The sequence below is a fragment of the Anser anser genome (assembly GCF_964211835.1).
Source record: "Anser anser genome assembly, chromosome: Z".
Lineage (NCBI taxonomy): Eukaryota > Metazoa > Chordata > Aves > Anseriformes > Anatidae > Anser > Anser anser.
This window is the reverse complement of record NC_139723.1, coordinates 25,791,748-25,811,852: the sequence shown is the minus strand read 5'-3', so window position 1 is coordinate 25,811,852 and position 20,105 is coordinate 25,791,748. Positions and strand designations below refer to the sequence as shown.

Genomic DNA, 20,105 nt, shown 5'->3' with positions numbered 1-20,105 from the left:
TACCTGCTGCTCACAAAACAGAAACAAAAGCAAAACAACAACAAAAGAAATAATAATAATAATGAGGATCTCCAGAAAAGTCATTACACACAAAGAAGTCTTGCAGAGAGCTTTCCAAGGATGGGGTATCATGGCTGGGGTGGATGAGCAGCCCACTCAGGGTGAGAGTCTGATGAAATGCAACCCAGCAACCCAAAGCAGAAGAGCCATTATTCACTGCAAACCACTGGCAATACACACCCATTTTATCAGAGGGAAAATGACTCATTGTTTCTGTTATTAAGAAAGGTCCTGATCTTTTGAGCTAGATAAACCAGTGCTGACAGGGCTGCTGGGAGCCAGCAGTGGTGTTGGAGCCTCACTACAGTCCCTGAGGGCCCTCTGATGCAACCCTTTATTGGGAAAAGCACTAAGCAGCAAGCAACAAACATCAGACCATAAAGACAAGCCTTTACTGCTGAATAAACTTTATGCAAAGCTGAGGAGAGCAGAATTCCTTATATTTAAGGAACGTGGCTCTTGTGGGACTTCAGTGAGACCCTGAAAGCAGTTAAGCAAATAGTGAAACCCAGGGTCATGAAAGGATCTCAGCAATTTATGGGTATAGCTGAGCATCTTTCTGGACTCTGTGTATTCCTATTGAAACCCTTGGTAGAATACATCTTCCACAATACAGAAATGGCTTCAGCAGAGCACTTGAAAAGTGAAGCAAATAAATTTGATGCTGTCCCAACACCCTTACAAGCTGGAAAAGCAGTTAAATGTGGTGTTAGAAGCACAGTTCTGGTAAATACAAGAAGCAGGACACAGCCAGCGGCTAATCCTTGAATAAAAAGTGCACAGGCAACCATCAGTAAACACTGTGTAAAATCCACCAAACAATATGTTCAGCACATACAGCAATAGGGTGAAAATTCACTGATGGTATCAAATGCATGGGTCTCATATATTCTCCATTGTGCAAAATGAGACAGAGTTTCACAGCTAGTTTACAAAAGCTTCCCATCCTTATGGAAGCCAACAAATTTGGCAAAAAGGAAAGCCAACAAGTTATGAAAAAGGCAGGGTGCCAAGACAGGGAAAAATCCACAACTGGATGCATGACAATTAAAAAAAAAAAAAAAGTCTATAAAAATTATTTCCTAGTAACAACAGATGAAGAACAGTACCAAAATCAAGATTTTAAATAAAGGGGAACAAGAAATTCTCCTGGTACATTAAGAGCAGACATCTCAAGACATCTGTGCTTCCCACCAGGATACTGAATCCTGCTTACAAGAAGCAGAGGAGCATATCTACTAACCAAATCTGAAAGACCAGCTGAGAGTATGTAACTGTAGAGCATGTACAATGCATGGGTATTAGAAAGACTACAATAACTGGGGACAAAACATGTCAATCCAAGGAAATTTCAGGAAGAGTAAGTACAGGTATTCCCACTTTTCCGTCTTTCAAGCAGAGATAATTCTACCTTTCTTCTGTCTAATCTGTTTCTATTTTATGCTATTTGGAGCACTGAATCTACTTATTATTCATACAGAGAATCTATCACGAAAGATGATATTACCACAACACAAATATAGAAGACAACAATAAGAAAAGGAGATAAACTGAAAATTAATATTTGTTAATATCACAGATAGTATCTCCACAAATTGACAACAACAACAACAATAATAATAATAAAAGATTAAAGTATAATTAACTAAAATAGATATTAATTCTGTCCAAGAATCAAAAACGACTTATTGCCAATGACCTGGAAGACAATGAGTAGCAAATGTTATGAAAATGTTATGAAAATGAAGTTGTTAATGGGGAAAAGAAAGATTTTACACGTTTGATAATCTAAATGGCCTACACTTTCAGGAAAAAAAAAAAAAAAAAAAGGAAATACTCCAAGTTCTGTTTTGATGAGGTGATGATTAGTTGCCAGAAGCAGTGAGGAGAAAGGTTGTCTCTTGACTACATTTAAAAATATATTCTGACATTCAGATAACAGGACTGTACTGATGAACAGCAGCTGTATTTCCTTTGTTACAGGATGCTGAGAAACCTCTATAAAAAACTTACTTTGACATCAAGTTGGGATGTGAGATTCAACATTTGTTACCAGCTACTGAAATCTGCCAGGAGCACAGTTTTATAGACTTCAGGTCAGAGGTGAAGGACTGAAAACTGGAATTTAAAAAGTCGTGTTTCCATTTGTTTAACTTTTTTTTTTTTTTTTAATCTGGTAGAGTAAAACTGCTTTTTATAAAATGAGTTTTATCCAGAATAACTTATCTTCAAGTACACATAACAATGACATAATATATTTTCCTATTGTTATCTGCCAGGTTCTTGAGCTGTGAAGGATTTTTTTAATAATATACAGTTACATGTATGTTACTAGTAACTACAACATGCTAATTCTTTCCCAGCAATATAACAGCCTACAATTCCTACTCACAGTTGCCTCCACAGAGGTAAATGGACTGTGATCCACGAGGAATATCTAGGTAACAGCTCAGACACCCGTAGTATAGGTAGCTCAGATACCCGGAGCAGCACAGCCAGGTTAGTGCAGTGCTGTGGATGGGCTACTATATGGCAAACTCACTCACATACTTCTTAACGGTGTTGTGCAATGTGTGGAGGCTTGCACCCAGTAAAAGTCTGAAACTTCCAATCCGTTGTTACAAACCATTAAAGTGGATGCCCAAAAGAAAGATACGGAAACACCCTCTGTTGAAAATCACTGTAAGGACTGAGAGAGAAATTAACAGAAAAGGGTTTAAATAAAATGAATATTTGCAAAAAAATGTTTTCCATGGGCAATAAGCTACAGCCCACTGTAAACAGATGCAAATCGTGCTTCTTGTTATCAAAGAGAAAGGTGGTCTCCTTTAAAAGAGATTTGAGATGCTGCATTTGGAAATGAAAAGAGAGAGAGAGAGATTCTTTCAAAAGAGAAAAATGGACATAACAGAAGTAGTAAACCTATTATGGAAAGTTACAGTGACAACTGATAGTAAAAGGAGAACTTGTTAGTAAAAACAAAGTGTTCATCAATCAAGAGTCATATTAGCATAAGGCCACCCTAGGAAAAAGCAAGCGGGAGAGTAGATTGAACTGTAAATTCATACAATATAGGCAAAACTGTCCTATCATCTGGCTCACAAGAGGAAGGAGAGATAAAGAACAACAGGCAACAGTGTATGTAAATGGAGAATTTAGTCCTGGATACATAAAGCTATCTCATCACATTCATCATGACAACACTGAGGAGATAACTGATCAACTCTGCCCTGAGTGAAATGGGTTAACTGAAAATCCAGTGCATATAAATGTCTACACACACTGAGAGAACAGGTGAAGAGAATAAATGGTATAAAAGCTTGGAATGAGTGATAAGGACATACTCTGACACACTGTAACATCATTTATTATTTTGCACAGACAAAAGTAAATGTTATCAAAAACATCCCAAATTTCACTGTCTTGTAAGTAGTTTTTCTTGAGGATTGACCAAGGCGATTTAAAATATTAATGGTCAAAATTACACATGCACATGTGCACAGACATTCTGCAAGTATTGTACTGCCGTCACTACCTTTAGCTTGAACCTTATTGAGGTCAGTCTAGACCCTGTGGGACTGTGCTGTTGTTTACTATCTGGTAGCTCAGACATGATTTTCTCTGGAGATGGCTGCCCAGAAACAGCCTTTCAACAGAATGGAAACTCTCTACAAAGAAACCCCCAAAGGAACAGCTTGAAGATCTCTGCACTAGCTTCTGGGAGGGTAAAAACATTTAATAATAGAACACCAGACCTTTCCTAATTGAAAGTGTGAATTTGTTTGGTTTCAGTTTATTTGCTCATTTGTTTGCTTAGAATGCCAAACTAGCATTCTTACAAAAGCAGTGAACCCAGAAATTTCAGTTCAGAGATGTGCAGCTTGATAGAGGGAATTGCAGAGGGAGAGCTTTTCTTCTGCTCCTTTGCAGCCTCAGTCTAATTACTGTATCAGGGGAAGAACAAAGGCTCACCAGAAATATCTATACACATCCACAGTGTACAGCTGCTTGCCCTTGATATCTTGTAAATGGCGTTGCAATGAAAAATAAAGCTCTAGCATCGTAGGAGATAAGATTGCAATGTAAAATAAGGAAGGTATTGCCTTTGGTCACTGAAGGAGCATTCAGTTGTAGTAAGTGATGTCATGTAATTGGCAAAGATCAGAGAAAAGAAAATCTGAAAGCATTTTACATCAGGAAGAACCTGATGCTGCAACTTTGTATACACACTAGTGCTTATCTCGCCAAGTCACAAAAGCTGTCCTGAAATATTAAAGGGACTCCTAAACTGCAGTTAGAGGCCGTCAAGGGGAGTCTTTTCTAAACCTATTTGTTGCTGCTACTCATGATCAATAGAATTTATAATAATTTAAGCTTTTATTCAAGATTTGAAAGCTTTCAAAAATCTTTTTTGCTAAGCACATTTAGAGTGGGAGCACACAATGTCATTTTACTTACTAGCTTTGAAACAATCTTACTGAATGCCTGTGCTTGCAGGGATCTTTTTCTCAGGGTCACCATTCACAACAGTGGTAATGAATATCTGATCCCATAATATTGAAAACATACCTTTTGTCTCCACTAGCATCTGGGCTAGATTTTTGTTTTAACTGTGCAAAGAAACCTGCTATTTTTGCTGTTTCTTTCTCCTCCACGTGACTGTGAACTTTTCTTCCTAGTTTCTCTCCCTCCTAATATGCAAAGTGGTCACAACTACAAGGGAAAATCAGGATGTGTTAAGCACTAAATCACACCTTAAAATCATTTATTCCTATGCAAATAAGAGCATTCATGAGAATCTGTACAGGATTTTCTAACCAGTAGCAATTCAGCACTCCTCACTTAAGCATGCAGGGAAAGGATTCATATTAGAGACTGTGAACTCAAATGTAGGGCACTTAAAACAAATGCCAGAGAGAGCACGTAGTTCATGAAAATGCTTATGCGTTAGTAACCTAAACGCATTCAGACTGTAGAACAGGAGCAAACAACTTGATACAGCTAAAGTAGCTAAATTCAACTACATGCTTTCAGGAAAAGAAAGGAAGGAAGGAAGGAAGGAAGGAAGGAAGGAAGGAAGGAAGGAAGGAAGGAAGGAAGGAAGGAAGGAAGGAAGGAAGGAAGGAAGATAAGGTTTCTGCAGATTGAACAGCTCTCAAGTGCCAGTCTAAAAAGGATCATTTATTGACTGAAAATACACAGTACATACATAGGACCTCACATACAGTTTTGACTGTGAAATCTAAAGGTAATCTAAAGGCATTCTCACCATTAAGACAAACCATTGTATGTCAACTTCAAAGAGCACAAAGGACTTGCTAGGGGGTATGCAAAGAAGCAAATGCACCTTACAGAAGGGTAAGAAGCTCTTTAAGGAGTCACTCTCAGGTTTTTGGCCTTCTGGTCCCAGCACCATCCTGCAACCGCAACACCACAGCGCAGGAACAGCAACCTGCTCAGTTAAATGCAGGTGTGGAGTGAGAGGAACTGCATGGAGGCTGTGCCAGACAGTCAGCCATGGCCCAGGGAGAGGGCCCCGGCCTGGCCATTGGAAATGTGTGGTTGCCAGGCCATGGAAAAATGCTGAGGGTCCTGGCAGTACGGACAGATGATGCTTCCCTCACCAAGCTAGGCCCAGTATCAAATCCAGAGGGGGGCAAGCCTGAAAATAAAAATTAACAAACAAACATACAGAAAAGCAGTCACTAGTGAGCTTTATGTAACAGCTCTTTTCAGAGCCAAGTTTAGACCTGTGAATTCCTCCCTGATCTCTTTCTAATCAAACAGCCACTGGTAACAGTGGAAGGTGTGCTGTAAATATTTGAGTGGCAGCTGATGAGTTGGCCAACTGGCTGAACACACAAGTGTCAGAATTAAAAGCCTGAAATATGGACTGGAGCTATAATGGCCCTGTGTCTGTGGTTGATCAAGGACAGAAAGCACTAATCTGCAACAAGAAGGAGACACAGATGAACAGCAAAATGGAAGGAGCATTGGGAGCAGAAACAGAACAGGGAGGAGAAGCAAACTACATGTCAAGGGAGGAAAGGGGGTACAAGGAAATGCAGTGCAAGTGAAGAACAAGGCTGCCAGGTCAGACAGCCAACGAGGTGGTGAGGCTGGCCTCTAAGTCCTCTAGTAAAGCTGCTGTTTCATGTGGACAGAGACAGCAAGGCTGACAGAAACACAAAGTGAGCAAATAACATAGGAAAATTGTTACATTCATAACAGAGACAACTTTAAGAGTTCCATGCAGAGGTGGGAGAGGGGAATATTCTGTTTTGGCAGATTCTCCTGGTTTGAGACACATTGTCATCTTTATATAATGGTGGATTCCATGGGAACCTGAGGAAACTGGTAACCTAGAAAATCTCCTCAGACCTCCCTCTGCACAGCAGCTCCTGAAAAGTAACCATTAGAACTGTAACCTGTTTAACTCAAGTGGGTTAACTTACTTAAATAGTGTGTCACAGAATAAATGCTTGAATTCTTACTTCAGCTTCGAGATGACCTTGGCATATCAGCATGAATATGTGCAGATTACAGCAGACTCCAGGCTGCAGAATGAACCGTTTGCTGCAGTGAGCTGCTTATGAACAAACCTAGCAAAAGCAGATGACCTGCTCTTACAACATTATTCCTAGTCATTCATATCTTTCAATCATGTCTGTGTACACTCTTCATTTGCCTTCATTGCCATTAGTGATCATCAGGAAACACTTATCTGCTTTACCTCAGATCTACAGATCATCTCTGCTATTACATCATTCCCTTGAGGTCTCTCTGAAAACAAAGTGTGTTTATTTTGCAGCACTGAAGCTCTGTCCTTGAAGGTGAAACACAAGATTAATCCGCTTTAAAAGAACAGTGAGAAAGAGGTTAGAAATAGTAAAGGATTTCTACATCTCTTAAGTCATAAGAAAGCTTTTCATGCCCCCTGTAGAATTTTATACTAAATGCATTTTGGTAAAGAACCAATGCAGTTGCTATACCAGATGCCTATTCTTAAAAGTGGCAGAAAGTGATATGTCTGAACTTCTACAGTGAGCCAAAAACAAGCCAGCAAAATTCAAGAAAAATGCTGTGCTATGTGCTGTAGTGATAGACATTTCACTTCCTATCTTGTAACCAGGAAAACTAGACTGCAATTAGGCAAGACTCCTTACTCAACCTTCTTCAAAAGAAATCATAGATAAAATCCTGAACTTGAAAGTGTGAAGACCTTGGTGGGAGTTCTGCAGAGGTACTGTCAGAGACAAGAGAAGAGGAAAATAAAACTAGATTGAAAACCACCTGTCATGCATGCATGATTCAAAATACATACAGCATTCCTTAGATACTGCAAAAGTTTCTCCAACTTCATAACCCTTGCAGCTGGTCTACATAATACAGGGCTGCACTGTCCCTGTATGCTTTGCTGCAAGAAACTTGAGTGCAGATTTCACAATCTGGTCTGGCAACCAAGGTAGAGAATGATGGGAAACTCAAAAAATCTATAATTACAGACCAGATGCACAAGGCAATGGGTCTCTTCTGCAGTCTGTTGAACTCATCCCTGTTTTCTGTGCCCATTTCTAAGGTAACCCTCCTTCCCTGCAAATTCTGGCATTTAATGAGTCAAAACTAGTTTAGCTGAAGTGTCTCACCTAAAATTTGAATTTATAACCATTAGTAGAGATACAAGAGTCTACAGATTTTCCCCTGTCAATTTTTTTCTAATAGCAAATCCAAAGACTTCCTTTCCGCTGAAGCAAAGGGTAACTGAGTGTATTTCAGGTAAGTATACCTTATATGATCCAGATGTAATAACTTTTAATGGTCTTTAAAACAGATCCAATATATATTTACACTGACATGATTTTAATACATTTTGATTAAAATTTTAAGACAGTATTTCCTTTCAAACTTTCTTTTCCTTCCTACGATTTAAATAAGTTTATCATTTTCATTATTTTCATGTTAGATGCTTTTTCTTGTTGAGTGAGGTAAGCAGCATGGAAGGAAACAAAATTTAGAATGGGAGAAATTAAACACCTCTGGTGCTTAAGAAAGATCTTTAATTTACATAGCTCCTTAACACACAAAAACACATTTGTGCAACAGAATCATCAGTGATATCAGCATGGGTCTGGAAAGAACAGTGTTTGTTTATTAACAGTTCCTGCAGAATTATAGGAGGTGAATGCATAAAAAGTTGTGGGGTTTTTTTTGTTTGTTTGGTTGGTTGGTTTGGTTTGGTTTGTTTGTTTGTTTTGTTGTTTTCTGGGAGCTACCAAGCTGATGGCCAATGCTTTTCTCATATTCATGCTCTAGTCAAATGAGCAGCAGCTATTTTAAAAGATATCTATGAGAGACACTTATAGCCAGATTTTCATAACTGCTGAATACCCATCCCAGCAGGAATCAATAGGAGCTGCAGGCACTTGTCCTCTAAAAATCAGAGCTATAAATTTCACTAGACTTTCTCAACATGTTATTGTAATGAGCTAAAGTAGGTCAAAATTTCCACCTACGTTGTCAGTGACCTTTTATTATTATGCCTTGTTTTCAATCTTGGCATAACACGCTTTTTTTCCTAACAAGCTGAATTTACTGCAATTGAAAACATATACATATAGTACGTTTGTATATCCATTGAATATATACATAAAAACATGAAAAAGAACCATCGATGTTAGCAATCCTTGCTAGATTATAAATGTGTCTCATGGAAAGCTTAATTATCATATACCCAAAGTTTTATTTTGTTTCAGGGAATACAGGAAACTGATACTGAAACTGATAATGATACCCTGACTGATGTTCACAAAGGACAGCGCTAGTTCTGGTAGTAGGAATTCTGAATAATGACTGAGATATTGTATTGTTAGACAGTATAGTCTGTTCATCAGAGCACTAACAGTTGTGAAATGTTGCTATGTATAGTACGATATAAGTAAAAATGCCATGAACAAATTCAATCAAATGGTGCCACACTCATGACAGAGGAATCATAGATATTAAAATGCAGTATAAGCTTCTCATAAACATTGTCAACGCTTAGTGTATTAGATGGATATCAGCTGCTTGTGCAGACAACAAGCAGCAGAATCTAAGCCAGAACCCTGAAGGTGGAACAGGATATTACATCCAATGTTAAATCTTCATTTCATTTTTGGCCTACAGATAAAAGACTTCAGTTATGAAGACCACATTTTTGCACTGAGTAGCACCTGACACTTACTTATTTGTCACATATTTGTGACCAGAGTTACATATTGTAGAACAGACAAAGCTTCATTCCTCTCTGTAGAAGCTGTTATTTTGTCCTTCCTTTTCTGTTTATTGCTGTGATTAAAGGAGGAAAAGTCCTGGTACGTGCAAGAGCATATGTTTGTGTGAAATATATCTAATTAATTGCCTGAATAGCTGTAGACAGAATTGATGAGCACTAGTGGAATAGATAGGAATTAAATCCAGGGGAGAAGGGATTATGTTCTGAGGAAATCAATGTTTCATATAGATAAATCCTTAGGCTTCTCAGCTATTATTTGTGGAATGCATTTAAAATACATCATGCACAATATGTTCGCACCCAATTCTCAAATAATTCATAAAAGTATTCAACTCAGAAGACTGGACAGATTGTAAATGTCCTCTACATCTAGCTAGTGTTTTGTATTTGACCTAAAAAGACAGTGACCTTTGCCAAAGCCTTCACTGTTGTTAGCTCTTCTGACATCAAAGTGAAGTGAAATCAGAGTTTCAAATGAATGTTGTCCTCCTTTTCCTTCATGGCTGTTTTGAAGATGCTTGTGGAATGATGTGTAAAAAGACAGGCTGAATAATGCTGTCCCTAAAGAATTAATGTCTCCAGAATAAGGAGTTTTGAAATGAGTATTGCTTTGCTTGGACATATGTGGAGAAGAAAGAGATTATGGTAGTAAGTGGCTGGCCCATCCTAGCAGCAAATTAAAATTGTTTCTGCTCATCTGGTCACCAAGTGAGGAATGAAGCCCAGAATCTTCATGTTCCCAAAGCACATAATACATAGGTCATGGTATGCCTGGCACTTCATAAAGATAAACAAAAAATATTCCTCTACCTCTTTAATATGGCAACGTGCAATAACAGACTTGCACAGACTGGGTACAAGTCTAATAGTTTCAACCAGGGAGTGTGACTTTTTCCTGATGAACAAAATTTTTCTTCTAATACCTTTATCTCACTGGCCTGAACACATCATGTTATAGGCAAATAAAGAAAAATCTTTTGTGATTTCAATATCCATCTATTAGAAATAGACATTTCAGAACACAATGTTTTGCCATGCCCTGCTTCTGTTTCTTTTATCTAAGATGATTTATGAATTTCCTGTTAAAATTGACAATAATGCTACATTCTGAAATGGAGGGAATATACTACAAGTATTCTAGTAAACGCTCTGTATCAAATATGTATTTTTAAATATTATGGGGAATATTTTAAATTAAAAATCATAAGTGCTGTACACAGCTCTCTAGGAGAGGTCATATCTGCAAATAGCATCTCAGATATAGAAATGAAAAAGTCTTTAAAAATGCTGATAGTCTATTCTGTTCCAACTTTTAGTTAGATTAAAATTAATTTGGCAGTGAAACAATGTATGTAACTGCTAGGGCTGCATGGACAATAATTTATTATTTAATGGCAGATCTTCCCATCCTGACAGCAAGAGTAACATCAAATAAACAAAGAACTCTAAAATGTCAATCAACATAGTAGAAAAAGAAGACTTCCAGAGAAAGAGAAGAAATCAAGTCCCAGTGAAGAGAAATATTTCTACATTTGCGTTTTACTTCTAAGAGTTCTACACACAATGGAAGAATGCTGGTTTAATCCAGAATCTTCCTTAGTAATAATAATAATAATAATAACGATAACGATAATAAATCAAGAAGGTGGATAAATATGTAACAGGAAAAGATTTTTTTTTTAACAAAAGAACTCTCTGAAGAGTAAAGAACTAAACTGAGAGCCCTGTAGGCTAGCTGAATCAACTGAGCAACTTTTCTTTAATTATAACTATATTTTGGTTCTGCAAAACAAGAATTTAACCCTTCCTGCATTTTGTTGATATAGCAAGATAATATCTTGATTAGATTTAAGGTACTTCCAGGACCCCAAACTCTTCGTTTTTAAAAGAGAACTTCTGTTACAGAAAAAAAAAAAAACAACAACAACAAAAAACATTGTGAGGAAGAGGTGACAACTCCCAATGGAGACCATCATAGACAGTATTTTGTTGAATCATAGCATCATAGAGTCATTTAGTTTGTAAAAGAATTCTAAGATCATCAAGTCCAATTGTTAACCTAGCAGCCCATTCCAATACATCACAACTTTTTCAGTGAAGAATTCTTTTCCTAATTTCCAACCTAAACCTCTCCTGGCACAAATTGAGGCCATTTACTCTTGTTCTATCACTTACTGTTTGGGAAAAGAGCCCAATCTCCACCTTGCTACAACCTCCATTAACGTAATAGTAAAGTACAGTCATACTCCCTGCCTCCCCAGAGCATCCTTTTCTCCAAGCTAAACAACCCCAGCTCCCTCAATCACTCCTCATAAGACGTGTTTTCTAGACCCTTCACCAGCTTCATTGTCCTTTGGACCATACTTCAGCACCTCAATGCTTTTCTTGTAGTGAGGGGACCAAAAATGAACATAGTATTTGAGGTCTGACCTCACCAGAGCCAAGTACAGAGGGACAATCACTTCCCTAGTCCTGCTGGCCACACCATTTCTGATACAAGTTAGGATGCTGTTGGCCTTCCTGGCCACCTGAGCACACTGACGGCTCATGTTTAGTCAGTGATCAACCAATACCCCCAGGTCCCTTTCCTCCAAGCAGCTTTCCTGCCACTCTTCCCCCAGCCTGTAGCATTGCATGGGGTTGTTGTGCCCCAAGTGCAGGACCAGCACTTAGCCTTGTTGAAACTCAAACAGTTGGCCTCAGCCCATCGATCCAGCCTAGCCAGATCCCCCTGCAAAGCCCTCCTACCCTAGAGAAGATCAACACTTGTGCCTAACTTGGTGTCGTCTGTGAACTTTCTGAGGGGGACACTCAATCCCCTTGTCCAGATGACTGATAAAGACATTGAAGAGAAGTGGCCCCAGTACTGAGCCCTGGGGGACGCCACTCATGGCAGGCCTCCATCTGGATTTAACATGACAACTCTTTCAGCCCAGCCACTCAGCCAGTTTTTACCCAGTGAGGCATACACCCAACCAAGCCATGAGCAGTTTCTCCAGAATAATGCTGTGGGAAGCAATGTCAGAAGCTTTACTAAAGTCTAGGTAGACAACATCCACAGCCTTTCTCTCATCTACTAAGTGTGTCACCTTGTCATAGAAGGGGATCAGGTTTGTCAAATGGGAGGTTACATTCATTTTTTTATCATCATACATTTAGATGCTTTTGGATGTAGTTTCACAATTATAAGTAGGGAACTTATCAAAATAGAAAGAATAAGTCACCTAATTGCTTTAAAAGCATAAAGAAGATCAGTTTTCCTTTGATAAGGAGATCAGATATCCTTTTATATCATTGCTTATAAACCTAATAGAGAATTAAATGTCTCCTGATCATTTAGTTATATTTCAAGTCCATTTTTCCAAACATATAAACTGCAAGATGTCTTCAGAGAGGATCCATGAATTTTGCACAACATAAATTTCAAGTTATGTTCCATATCTATGCTGTGAAATTTAGGGAAGGAAACAAGGTACCTCTATCCATTTTTTTGTATTTATGATCTCTTCAGAAGAAAAAGAATACTGCAATTCGTCCATCCAACATCAAACCCCAAGATTTTAATGCACATTATGAACTTGAACAAACCTCCAGAAGTTTCTTGCCTGTAGGGCATCAGTATTTCCAGCATTATCAGTGTAAGGGAGGAGCTGTTGAGCACTTTCATCTATTACCTGGAAGCAAAAAACATACTAGGTGTGTATAGGATACAAAGACTGGCAGAGAGAAATGTACTTATGTAGAGAAAAAAGAGAAATTCAGAACAGCCAAATCTAGGGTAAACCAGAACTGTGACAACACCAGTAGGATCACAGTGGACAAGAAATAGAACATGTACTTTGAGGCAGGAAAAAATAATAATAATAATAATAAAAAATTGAGTAGTTTACAGAAAGGAAGACAAAGGCTTTTCCCTTTCCATAGTGCTTTGGTGAGATCAACAACAGAGTAATGCATGCAGTCCTGGCCCTACTTAAAATTAAATATCACAAATTGAAGAGCTTGCAAAAATTGAGGCAGTACATGGGAAAATTGACTCATTTGTAAGAGACTTCACTTGATCAAAAAATACATTATGAAAACATGTTAAAGAATGACTTGCTCCTTAATAACTGACCTACAGAATGAGGTGGACAGCAGGATGTCCCCAGTTCTTGGGGGTCCAGTCTGTGGGAAATACTGAGTTCTTTGCAGTCAAATGCCATGCTGATGGTAACATAGTCCAGAAGGACTTTACAAAAGGTGAATGAGCAAAAAGGTGATATAAGAACTTCAGCAAAGACAAATTTATGGTGATGCCTGTCAGGAAAAATTATCTAGATCTTGCCTGCAAGATTCTGAGCTCAGATTTGGCAGTTACAACTCAGGAATAGGATCTTGGAATCACCATTGAGAGCTTTCTGAAAGCTTTGGCTCCATGTCCACTGGCAAATAAGAAACTCAAGAAAGTGTTGGTCATCATCACAAAGGGCAGTAAGAAAAGAGATGTGGTTCTATCCATTTTGCTGCTATCTAAGACTTTGGCGTATTTGCATCTTGGGTACTCTGGGCTGTTCTGGTCTCTGCATCTTAATAAGGAAGTAGTGGAGTCAGAAACAAGGTACTGAGGAATGTGACCTAGGGGATCAAGGAAATGGAGCAACTACCCCCAGGAGTAGTTGTTTTGCCAGGGAAGGAGGTGGAAGAGGGATACAAAGTTTACAAAACAATAAAGGCAATAGATAAGGTGAATGCAGAATGATTACTCACCAAATCTGACAAACCCCAGATAGGGGACACCCAGTGAAACTGAGAGATCATAGAATCATAGAATAGATTGGAGGAGACCTTAAAGATCAGTTATTTCCAACCCCCATGCCATGGTCAGGGACACCACCACTAGATCAGGTTGCTCAGGGCCTCCTCCAACCTTGTCTTGAACACCTCCAGGGATGGGGCATCCACAACTTCTCTGGGCAACATGTTTTAGTGTCTCACCACCCTCTGAGTGAAGGATTTCCTCCTAACCTCTAATCTAAATGTCCCCTCTTTTAGTTCAAAACCATTCCCTCTTTTCCTGTCATTATCTGCTTGAGCAAAGAGTCACTGTCCATCTTTTTTATAAGCCCCCTTCAAGTATGGAAAAGCCGCAATGAGGTCACCCTGGAGCCTTCTCTTCTTTATGCTGAACATCCCCAGCTCTCTCAGGCTTTCTTCATAGGAGGGGTTCTCCAGCCCCTTGATCATCTTCGTGGCCTTCCAGTGGAGCCATTGTAACAGATCTGCTTCCTTGTCCTGGGGACCCCACGCAGTACTCCAAGTGCGGCCTCACAAGGGCAGAGTAGAGGGGGACGATCACATCCCTTGACCTGCTGGCCACTCCTCAATTTAATACACATATAAGTAGGTGATTTATTTATTTATTTGTTTGTTTGTTTGTTTGTTTGTTTGTTTATAAAAGGTATAGTGAATATCTGGAACTTGTTTGCTGCAGATGGTCAGGGAGGTGAACAGCTTCGTATGGTTCAAAGAGGGACAAGGTAAAATTACAGACAACAGGTCCATTAAAGAGATATTGGAGGAAGAGGCAGGAAGGTGTCTTCCCTTAATGATTATGGATGCCGGGAGAGTACAAGGGGTATGCACTACAGATAGTAACTCAGGCTTGTACCCTAAATCACTTATCAACCACCTCCAGAAACAAAGCATAAAGCCAGCAGTATTATTTGTCTAACCCAGAGATGCTTCCTTATGTGGCCCTTGATAAGTTTTGCTCAGCAAGATTTATTCTAACTTTTTATACTCTCAAAAGTCCCATATAGTTACCAATAATAAAAACTCAGTCTGCTATCTGTATGAAGCTGCCAAAATCAAAAATGAAAAAAACAAAACAAAACACACACACACACACACACACACACACAAAAATGTAGTCTTAAAGTCAGCTGTTCTATAGCTTTGCAACAACAGAAATCTTCAACATATGCAGTAACACTGGAAAAAGAGATCAAGAGATTTCTGCCTCCCAGTGAGACTCCATATTTTATTCTCTACCAAACATGAAAGTAACACAATAATCCTGACATTTAAAACATATGCTTATGATGAGTTTCAGAGGTACTGATCATCAGAACAATATATCAGAATTATTCAGAGAATAGATGGCATGGTATAGATGGCCATGCATAAGCCCTGGAAGATAATAATTCCAAACCCAGTGACAAAATTTTATAGCTGTAAAATTGTTTATCTATATACACAAACATAGTATGGCAGGATTAATGCCTATTTATCCACCTCTTTTACTTTTTTGGTCTGTTTCTTTAATTTAATCTCTTTAATTAGCAGCACCAAATAGCTGGCTGATAGCAATCAGGTAGCACATCTCAGAAAAAAGGCAGAAATCAACTGCCACACAATGACTCATTAAATCATGCCTCAGTGGAAAGTCAAATAAAGGCAAATATCATTTGAAAAATAGTTTTAAAACTACTATAAGACATGTGCCACAAATGCAGAGATGTGTATGCTACTCCTTTTGTCAGTGTCAGCTCTATTAATCTTCTACTTCAAGGAGATACTTCCATGAATATTCATGTTAATATATAAAACATGTAAGTGCATCTTATCAGGCCGAGAGAGAAACCTATGAGCAACAAGGCTTATTTCTTCTGTGCACTGTTATCGTGATGATAACTAAAAACCCAATTTAACCAATTATACTACCAAACCAAAAACAAATATTTTCATATAGCGATTGAAATATAATTTAAATTGTTCAGTAATGATTAAATTTCTAGCATACTTTGAAAAGGTACCTTTTTCTATCATATACCCAATTGCAAAAGTCTTCTTTTAAAATATCAACAGGAGCTTTATTTGTTAATATATGATCTGTTCTGTGTTATAAGATGTTCCCACATGGATGTAAGTTACAGTAAAACATTATGGTACTTCTGCCCCAGTTTATGTCTTCATGCTAGTCTTTCTCATGTAGAATGTTTCAGGGTACTTTGGTCTACTCTTTTTTTTTGAGAGCTGCTTACTCCTTTACATTTACTATCTTAAAAACAATTGACAAAATTCATGTCATCTTTGTATGGATTCTTATATGACTGCATGCATTCATGACTGAAGTCCCTCCTCTCAGCCATCAGGCCAGGTCTGTTTGTATGCCACATCTACACCCACTGTTGTTAATGTTGGTGTGCTCCAGACCTCGTGCCCCAGAGTAGGTGACTAGATGGGTGATAATAAATTGCCTCAGGGATGATCCAGATTATCAGACCAGGAAGGCATCATCTGGCAATAGCACAGCAACAAATTTCACACCCATTCACAATGAATCAATTGCTGAGCACAAGACAAAAGCCCTAGCTCTCCATCATGCTACATATGTACAAGAGTGATAAAAGGATGGATACAACCTTCTGTGGTTTCCGTGCTCTCATAAACTCTTCATGGAGACATATCCCAGACATTTTAACCTGCCTAATGGTTTTGTTTGTGCATTCCTGTGTCAACAGGAAAACTAAACACATTTAAGTCAAAAGTAAATATACTTAAATATTTCGGTTTTCCAAATTTATTATTTTTTTTAATATGTGTAACAGAAATAACACATGAAGCAGTGATAATCTGAACACAGACAGGTGTATGGCATGATCATTTTATTAATACTAGTAAAGAGAGTTCCATCTTTTGGGATTACTTTTTTTTTTTTGGAAATTGAACCAGAAAAGATTTTCCAACCTAACTTTTTATTTCCAAAGTATGTGGACCTAATGAAAAAAGCACTTAAAACATTAATGTGGATATCTGTTGTTTTGATTCAAAAGAGACATTAAAAAGAAGAAAACATTTTCATTTTTCGTTTTCAAAGATATTTCCTTATGATAAATATTTCATTTATGTAACACTTATACGTTTACGTTATTAAAAATTTTAACCCAAATTGTCTGATGGGAACATTTAATTCAACCAAGACTTTTTTTTCTATTTTTTTTTTTGTTGTTGTTCCAGCCTGCAAATGGTAAAGATAAATAAAATACAGCCCTCTACTTTGTTGATAGAGGATGTGATTAATATCCAGAGAATTCAGCGCTCTATGAACCTCATACTCATCTTTCTGTTTATTAAAACTGAAAACATGCCCTTAAGATTATACTTTAGCTCTTAATCTCATTAATTGCTCCACTGGATTTTGATTTAAATCAGATAGAGAAACCTCTGTTCCAGGAATCCTCGTGGAAATGGCAATCTCTACCTAAACACTTTCAGGCAAGAAAAGAGTTTCTAATGAAATTCTCTCTGCTTTCCATCTCTAGAGAAATCTGTTTCTAATGTCTCTAACATCTAATTGTAAGAAATATTTGAGAATTTTTTTTTAAACAAGCATGTAAACTTTCTGATGATACAACTTTAAGCAACATCTGGCTCCATGTGTAAAGCCACTACATATCTTGCCCTAACCACACACAGTATATCATTTATTTGCCGTGTTCTGGCCACAGACTCCTACTTGCATGTGCCACTTCTCCAGCAAGGTCATGAACAAAGGACCTGAGCCCTCTCTGCACAATGAAAGCTCAGGTCACTGCACATCTCCAAGGGGTCTTTGTTTTTCTTTTCTCCTCCTCTCTTCTAGATGCTCCAGGCATGTCCTTCTGGTTTTGGAAATCTGCATTTCCCATGTTTCTAGTTTTGTGCCAGGTTTCATACTGAGGGCTCAAGGTGCTCACTTGTCCCACTTTCTTTCATAAAATCTACCCGAGTCCTCTCTCAAAACCTTGCCTCCCTCCACCCCAGACCCCAATGCTCATGGGCCCTATATGGTTCTTCTTTCTATTAAATATTATTTATTCTGGCCCTGCTCACTTTTTCTCCTGTTGTCAGGACTATATTAACCACTCTCTTTCTAACTGTTCTAAATCGTATTCATCTGGAAGTTCTCCGAGTGCTTGCATTATGTATTTGTTCCCGTGCAAATGTACCATTTCCTCCCTTGCCTCCCCTCTCACTGTTGTTACCTGCTTGGTTCCTGCCTCACCATGTATTCCCCAGACACATGGAAAACACACTTTTTTCCCCATGAGAGGTTTCCCACATCCTATTTTACACCTTATCTTTCTACTTGAAAAAAAACCCTTTGTGGTGACAACATTTTAGAGTGGTGTCCATTTTCCAGTTCCATTTTCTGATTCCTGACAAAATTGACAGGATCATCCATTTTGCTACCACTTTGCACATACATAGAAACAGCCAAAAAACATTAGACTGCAATGCAGGTCCTCAGTCCTTGACCACTAAGGAGAACTTGGCAGCTAATATACAATAGTGTATATTCTCAGCAAGTAGAGAAAGTAATCTAAATATCTTAATTGAATAATAATAAGATGCTTCATTTTTATGAAATTGGCCTGAACTAAATATTGTTTTTCAAGATGAACTGTTTCCGTTTATCAGCAACAATTACATCCTGAGCTAAAAACAAAATTGAGGCTGAGTCCTAAGTTGTTTGTTACCCAGGGATCATGCAATTATTAACAAGTTAACAGGAAATTCAAGTTATAATTATACAGAGATGTCTAGTAATTACATCTTTGGAGGCATAATTGGCCTAAAAAATAATAGTGATATTTTAGCTGTAAAAAAATGCTAAATGGAAGCAGTCAAAATAATTGTGGACCTACAGAAGATTAGCTGAGATCAAAAGATTGAATTTAAGTGTACCATATAAAAGTATCCATAAAGCCATTGTAATGCTGTGCGTGAATAATTTCACAGCAGTCTTAAGAAATAATTGATCAGTGAGATCACCTAAAAACTGACTGTGCTGTGGCATCTTTTACAGCATAGAGTCATTCCTTTTGACTATTTTTATTTTAACTCACTTAATTTTTACCACAGGGAGGATATTAATTTTGTTCTTGCATGTTTCTTTTATTAGTTAAAAAGAGATCAAAGAGAAGTGCCACAACTGAAATGAGAAAACATTACTATGAAGCTGTGGAAAACAAAATTTCTTATTACTGAAATCCAGATCAAAATACTTTAGGTCTTTTTAGGGAGACATCTTTTGTTTGCATATAATCAACTGAAATAATCTTGATCTTATTATTGCAACACTTATATGATCACTTAACGCTACTGATTTCTAGATAAAACAGGTGAAGGAAAATGGTGGATATCCATCTGTGATCTGTGAACTGGACAGCCAACTTCCTACTGGGCCACTGCTTCCCCAGCCCCCTGTAGTCCTGCCTCCCTTCCCCACCCCAAAAAAAAAAAATAAAAAAATCCATATCTAGAATTCTCCAGCCTTCGGCAAATAGACTGTATTCAACCCCCAGTTCCCAGAAAAACATTTCAACAAATGACTAGTTGTTAACATCACTGTAAAGTAGAAAAACAATGTATATTCTGGATGATAATTTTTCAAGTAACTAAGAACAGTGTTTACATTTCAGGTTTCATTTTCAGGCTTTCAGCAAGCAGTTTTTCAGCAGAGTTCGTAGGATTTTCCTCTGAAATTTTACTTTTTTTTTTTTAATTGAAATTTTAAAATCTCATTGTTATAGGGCTTGAAAGAAAAGGTATTTCAACAATCTGAAAATTGACTGAAATAGGTTGGAATTTTAGTTTGATGAAGCACAAAGGACATTCTGTTCTTCCCAGTGTCAATGTGTTCCTGCATCCACCTAATGCCTCACAGATGAAGGGGAAATGAGGCAGTTCAGTTAACCATGCCAGGAGGCAGTGAGACTTTCATCTATGTGCACACACACATGAA

General features: G+C 37.9%; 1 long non-coding RNA gene across 1 annotated transcript in view; it reads right to left on the bottom strand.

Annotated features, from left to right (window-relative positions):
• LOC310889824 overlaps positions 1-20,105 on the bottom strand; it is a 97,796-nt gene that overhangs the window by 63,879 nt on the left and 13,812 nt on the right. Inside the window, exon 4 of the long non-coding RNA XR_014576823.1 lies at positions 12,923-13,008. This is a non-coding gene — a long non-coding RNA (uncharacterized lncRNA). The remainder of the gene's footprint in view (positions 1-12,922; positions 13,009-20,105) is intronic.